The sequence below is a fragment of the Mus pahari genome, chromosome 10 (genome assembly GCF_900095145.1).
Source record: "Mus pahari chromosome 10, PAHARI_EIJ_v1.1, whole genome shotgun sequence".
NCBI classification, from domain to species: domain Eukaryota; kingdom Metazoa; phylum Chordata; class Mammalia; order Rodentia; family Muridae; genus Mus; species Mus pahari.
Genome location: NC_034599.1, coordinates 51,257,831 through 51,265,005, shown reverse-complemented (window position 1 = coordinate 51,265,005; position 7,175 = coordinate 51,257,831). Strand labels below are relative to the sequence as shown.

General features: G+C 41.2%; 1 protein-coding gene across 8 annotated transcripts in view; it reads left to right on the top strand.

The window, feature by feature from the left end:
- The window catches only part of Peak1 (pseudopodium enriched atypical kinase 1), a 217,288-nt gene that overhangs the window by 40,128 nt on the left and 169,985 nt on the right, over positions 1-7,175 (top strand). The window lies entirely within an intron of this gene.

Below are 7,175 nucleotides of genomic sequence, written 5' to 3'. Positions count from 1 at the left end.
AGAGAGAGAGAGAGAGAGAGTGTTTCAGGTAGATCTGATGAAATATGACAAAAGAACACCAATCCTTGTGTGGGAACTGGCATCTACTGCTGGTCCTTTATATGACCCAGCACAGGGGAATGCCAGGGCCAAGAAGTGGGAGTGGGTGGGTAGGGGAGCAGGGGTGGGGGGGGAGGGTATAGGGAACTCTTGGGATAGCATTTGAAATGTAAATAAAGAAAATAGCTAATAAAAAAAACATAAAAAAGTTTTCTCTTGAAACTGCAGTAAAAATGGTTGCCTTGGTGTGTGTTTATATCTAGTGTTAAAGGTAACAAAGATTTGAGTTGCTAATGGTTTGTTTCAAAGATGATTTTGAATAGGAGTGGTTTTAGGTTTTCTGAAAGTTTCATTTTTATTTATCAACATTACTTATCATTTATTTCCCAATAGTCTAATTAGTAAAGACTATTCAATGAAATGTGTATCATAATATTATTAAGCACATATTTAAATAGCATTGAATTAGATTAGATTGAATGGAATATCAGTTGTTACTGTTTGTAGAATAAATTGAGTGAAAAGGAAACCAAAGTATTCAGCATGTGAAAAGTCTTAGCTCTTTTAATGTGCTTAATGTTATAAAAGAATAGTTCAACCTTAAACACACAGGGTTTGTTTGATTTTGCAGGTGTATTGCATTTTTATGTTAATAAAGGCTCAGAACTCAAGCAGAAGTGGTTCAACTACTTTGAATACTGGTAATTTGCATAGTAAGTCTAAGGGTTTTGATAACTTAAAAAAAAAAAGTATTTATTTTGGACCCTTGCCAGCTGCCATGGCCTAAGTGTCTGCAGGTATTCAGGTTCAAGTGCTGTTGCTGGTAGTAATGGAAGACTTCAGCAGGCACAATCAAGTAGATGAGGTGGTTGGCATGAGAGTCAGTGTGGATAAGGAAGAGAACTCAGATGGTCAAGCAGATGCAGATACAGATGCAAATATTTGTCATTTTGAAACAAGTGCTGTCAAACTGCAGAAAAGGTATTGGTGGAAGAACTGCAAGATGATGTGATCAGGATCTGTGTCATTGTCATGGTTGGCGACAGGATGATGATGATGATGATGATGATGATGATGATTGGTGTTTGTATGTCTCTTAAGGTAGAACCAGTAAAACCAAAGCCCACTGATGAAGAATGTCTTTAAGACTTTCAACTTAGAATCTGCAATATTTTCAAGCTTAGTTAGGGTTTCTATTGCTGTGAAGAGGCACTGTAACTACAGCAACTCTTACAAAGGAAAACATTTAATAGGGGTTGGCTTACAGTTCAGAAGTTGAGTCCATTGTCATGGTGGGAAGCATGGTGACACACATGTTGCTGAGATTTCTACATCCATATCAGCAGGTAGCAGGGAGGGGGGGGGAGAGCTTGAGAGGGAGAGGGGCTGAGAGAAAGAGAGACAGACAAACAGAGAAATAGAGAGTCAAAGAGAGATAGACAGTGGGCCTGGCTTTAGTGTTTGAAACCTCAAAGCCCACCATCAGTGACACACTTGACACTTCTTACAAGGCCACACCTACTCCAGCAAGGCCATGTTTCCTAGTAGTACCATTCCCTATGAATCTGTGGAGGCCATTTTCATTGAAACTACCACACTTACTTTTACTTTCTTTCTTTCTTTTTTTTTTTTTTAAAGATTTATTTAGTTATTATATATAGGTACACTGTAGCTGTCTTCAGACACTCCAGAAGAGGGTGTCAGATCTTGTTACGGATGGTTGTGAGCCACCATGTGGTTGCTGGGATTTGAACTCCGGACCTTCGGAAGAGCAGTCGGGTGCTCTTACCCACTGAGCCATCTCACCAGCCCTTACTGTTACTTTCAAATGATTGTTTTTGCTAGTTTACATTCAGTGCAATGTTTCAGAAATATGCCTTTGTTTTTAATATACTCGAAAGTGGAGATGTGGGGTGATCCCATCCACTTTTTGCACAGTCTTTCCTGGTTCATGGGTAGGCTGGGAAAGAGGACTTGTGATGCTTTCCATTCTGGCTGTGGAGAGTCCGCTGAAGCGTCGGGTTAGCATGTGGGTCTGCTTTTATGCGTCACTGGTCGTCTTTCCTTGCAGCTTTTACGCCTCTCTGTGCTCTGCACATGTGGAGTTTTGAGTATTACTTGACATGGGGAATTTCTTTTCTGGTATTTTTGGTGTACTGTTATACTTTATGTAGCTTAAGAGACACCTGCTTCTCTTGTTAAAAATATTTTCTGTGCCTTTGGCCTGGGTCTTTTTTTTTTTCTCCTTCCTCTGTTCTTATTATTTAGATTTTTTTCTTTTGATACTGTCCCAGATTTCCTGGATGTTTTGTACCTTGGAATTTTTAGACTCTTGTTTTGCTTTTTAAGAAAGGCTTTCTCTGGGTAGTCATGGCTGTCCTGGAACACTCTCTGAAGGTCAGGCCAACCTTGAACTTAGAGAGATCCACTTGACTCTGCCTCCGGAGTGCTGGCATTAAAGACATTCACCACTGCCAGTCTTGAGTTTTTAGCTCTAACATATTTTTGACTGAGGCATCCATTCCTTCTATCTTATCGCCAGTGCTTGAGATTCTCTCTTCCATGTTTTGCATTCTGTTGGGGAGGCTAACCTCTTGAGGTTTTTATTTGACTTTGAAATTTTCATTTTCATTTTTATTTCAGTTTGGGTTTTCCTTAGTGATTCAATTTCTACTTTCATGTCTTCAACTGTTTTCATTATTTTATTCCATTGTTTCTTTGTGTTTTCACAAATTTCAGTAAGCAGTTTGTTTGTATCCTCATGAAGGTCCTTAAACACATCCATAGCTGGCATTGTGAAGCTCTTGTCTTGCTCTTCAGCTATATTGCATTTTTTAGGGCCTACCATAGTAGAGTTACTGGGTTGTGGTGGGAGCATATTGCCCTTGCTGTTGGTGCTGGAGTCTAGGCATCTGGAGCCATGATGATTGAGTGTTTGCAGGTGTTGATGCCAGGGCCTGCCTTTGTTGGGTGAGTGTTCCAGGCCTTGGTTTCTGTGCTACTTTCTCGATCTTAGGAAAGTGTGGTAGCTGTGGGTTCCCTACTTCTGCCCAGTATTACAAGAATGTCCAGAAATTTGTATTTGTATGCAAAACAGCAAAGTCAAAATGTCATAGAACCTGGTTCTGGTTTTATTATCTTGTCCCCTGACATCAGTGAAACAGTAGACTTGAAGATTTTCCTGTAACCTGCCCCCTCCCCCCCTTATAGGAACATAGTGTCAGCCCAGGGTCTCTGGCCTGGTCTGGTTCCACAATCTTGGTGTTCTTTCCTTGATATTCATTCCCATGTTAATTGTATGCTCCTGTGTTAACTAACTCACAAATAACCTTGCTTGTATCTACATTTAGCTGGGAACTTGCCTACTTACATGTTTACTTACATGAAAAATTTTATTATTTTTATATGTGGGTGTTTTGCCTGCTTGTATGTATTTGCACCACATACATGCAGTACCAAGAGAGAGTGCCTGATTCCCCTGAGAGTGGCGTTACAAATGGTTGTGACCTGCTATGATGGTTCTGGGAAATGAACCCAGGACTTCTGAAAAAGCAGCCAGTGATTTTAACTGCTGCGTCATGTCTCCAGCTCCTGTTTTATCTCTTTGTGATATACTCAGTTCAGAAGCGCAAATTCTTTTGGTAAAGGATCAGATATAATTTGAAGCTTTGTGGACACAGAATGTCTATACTATATATTCTTTTTCCTTTGTTTTTAATGTATCTTTTACCTATATGTAATGTACCGGGACTGTAATGGACCGGGATCACGGAGGAAGGGTCAGGAGAACTTTAACCTTGAATACCTCAGATGAGGACGGCAGGAGTTAACTCCTTTCCCGCTCCCACCCTGACACTAAGAAGCCAGCTGCCCCGCCATCAATCCTAGTAAGGATTTATCATCCTGACAGATATCAGGCTTCACTCCTTGTTTGACCACATAAACTTCACACACACACACACAGCATGCAGCCCCTGAGTATGCAAGTGAAGCATCTTCCAGCACCCTGTTCTGGCCATGGTGAGCACTTGCTGTTCTTCTAGAGGGTCAGAGTTCGATTCCCAGGACCCACACAATAGGTCTTGTGCAGTTAACCATAACTCAGTGAGTTCATGGGCTCAATAGCCATGCTATGACCTGCACCGTACCCCTACCCCTACCTCACCTATCCCCCAACCCCGGCCTTCATCTCTTTTGTTCTTTCTGCTACCACTTCTGCGATATCTAAGCCCATAGATGTCCTGTTTAGGGTCATGTATTCTTATCACTTCAAGTCTTTGTATTTACTGCTTCCCAGTGCAAAACCTTTTCTGACCAAGGCTGAGCTCAGCACTAACCTGTGTGTATAAACATAAATATTTAGAGGGCAGCTTGATAAATGTTACTTAGCCAAACATGTGTAGTTGGTTCCTTGTAGGGCCCATGACCTTCCCAGCTATGGGCTTTTGACCATATGTTTACAGTGTCAAATAATGATTTCCTCCCCACAGAGTAGGCCTCAGATCCAATCAGAGAGTTGATGACAGTCATACCTCTTGTACCCGTGAGTACCTCTTGTCTCATAGGTTGGTATTGTAGCACGCACAGTTCACGGCTGAGTAAGACTTGATGACTTTTCTCCCCCAGCAGCCCACTAGTGTCGTGAAAGCTAGCCAGCAGGGAAGAAAGAGGCTTCCAGCTCAGTTCCAGTTTAATTTCCCCGCCTTGTAAAAGTAGTACCTGGTGTTTTTGGTGTCTTCATCAGTAGGGCCTTATCATCTATTTCCGGTGGGGAAGCAAGAGCAATGGAAACCAAGAGCCTGAATTGTTTGGGATCGTCATGAACCTCCCTGACCAACAACTCAGGAAAGTTCCCATATGCAGCACTGGGATTTCTGTCTAATAACCTACAGCGTCTAGAAGCAGCATTATCTGTCCGTGTGGGATACTTCCATTTTCTTTTTAATTATATTTTTAAATTAACTTATGAAGTGGTAGGTCACCATAGGATTTTTTTTTTTTTTATACATCCTCAATATTGATTAATTCTCCTTACCCATTCCTTTCCCCATCTCCCACCCTACTGCTTATTTAGAAGAAAATCTGGAAGAGAAGTCATCGGTTTAAAGGTTTGAATTTCGAGTGTTCGTTGTCTGTATATATAGAGAATGCATATGAGTATGCAGGTGTATGTGCCAGTGCACATGCATAGGAAGGCCTGAGCGGGTCCCCCCCCCCCAATTACCCTGAGGCAGTGAGCTCTGAATTTGCCTGTTTCTGCCCCTCTATGCTGGCCTCTGGGCACATGGAGCCATGTCAGCCTTATGTGGGTGCTGCTGGGGATTCTAGCTTGGGGCCTCATGCCTGCAGAGCTAGTGGGTAAGAACCCATGCTAGCTTCCTAACCCCAGGATTTGAACTTTTTAAGGTTCTTGTTGACTGTTACAAATTGCTTTCCAGAAAGATTTTTTTACTATTTTACACGATCAAGAACAGTACACAAAGATAGCCATAATATGTATTATTCTAATATATATTATAGTGTATTAAATTATTTAATTTTGTAGCAGTCAGAACAGCCTATATTATGTTGGAGTAACAAACAATCCCCCAAATCTCTGTGGCTTATTACAACAAATTTTATTTATTTATTTATTTTTGTATCTGCTATTTATATCAACAGGAGAGCCCTTTTTTTTTTTTTTTTTTTTTGTCCTTCAGGTAGCCATCATCCCCACAGATTTCATGCACACCATCAGTTGCTTCTGTAATCTCTGTGGAAATGTGTTGCTCGCCTAGTTGTGTCGTGGCTTAAAGTTTATACCTAGAGATGCCTCACGCCTGTGCCAGTTAGTAGTAACACAGTCATACTGAACTTGAAAGGTCTAAAGCCCAGACTTACTGTGAGCTAAAAAGGGTTGTCTTTTGTTTGTTTGTTTGTTTGTTTTACATGTATTTATTTATGCTAGGGAGCTCAAGCATGACATTGTGAATGTGTGTGGTCAAGGACAACGTTTGGGAGTCAGTTCTCTGCTTCCTCTCTTGAGATCCCAGGGGCTGAACTTGGCTTGGCAGCATGTATCTTGAGCCATCAAGTCATCTTGCCTTGATGCTTAAGATGGTCTGGAGCTGCATAAATGGCCAATATTTTAAAAACAACTCTAACTTCATTGACAAAAGATGATGCTAGCTCATTTTAATTTTTTTTTGCCAGTATAAAATAGAATTGTGTTTAATATTTATAGGACTTTTAATGTTCTTTTTTATTTAAATTTTATAAATAATATGCTATTGGCTTACTTTTGCACTTCAGAGTTTTCAGATTGTTTCTGTTGTTTGTTTGTTTTTGTGGAGACGATGGCCACAATAGTGCTAGGACAGAGGCAATTGCTGACTTGACTTTTGACGATTGAGCTAATACAGTTTTATCATAGCAATAGAAACACTTAGACATAGCGAACTAACACAAAAACCCGAGTTTAGATCCCTGGCCTCCACATAAAAGAACAGATCATGGCCACAAACATACCTGTAACCCTAGCATGCCGGCAAAACCAGATGCATCCCTGGAGCTCACTGGCCAGCTACCTGTGAGCCTCAAGTTCTGTGAGAGACCCTCTCTTAAGGGAAGAGAGCAGAGTGCTGGTAAGGGCACACAACACACTTCTTAAACCATACCAGCATGCACACGCATGTGCACTCACACAGCCTTAATGCTGAGGATTATCATTAACATCAAATAAACAAGATAGGGAATGTAGCTCAGAGGTAGAGTGCTGACTTTAGCATGTGCGAGGCTCTTTTCAACTCCTAGCTCAGAACAACCAAAACATAGCATTAAATCATCAAAGGCAATAGAAAGTCCGGCATTTCTTTCTCGTTTTATTTTGAGAGAGGATCTTTATAGCTTTTAAGCTTATATCTTATAAATCTATCACTGAGAAAATCCAGGACAGGAACCTGGAGGCAGGGGCTGGAGCAGAAGCCATGGAAGAAGAGTGACTTACTAACTCCCCATAACTTGCTCAAGCCTGCTTTCTTATAGCTCCAGGATCACCAGCTAGTGTCACACTATTCACAGTCAGCTGGGCCCTCTCACATCAATTATCAATGATGAAAATGCACCACATGCTTGCCCACAGACCAGTCTGGTGAGGC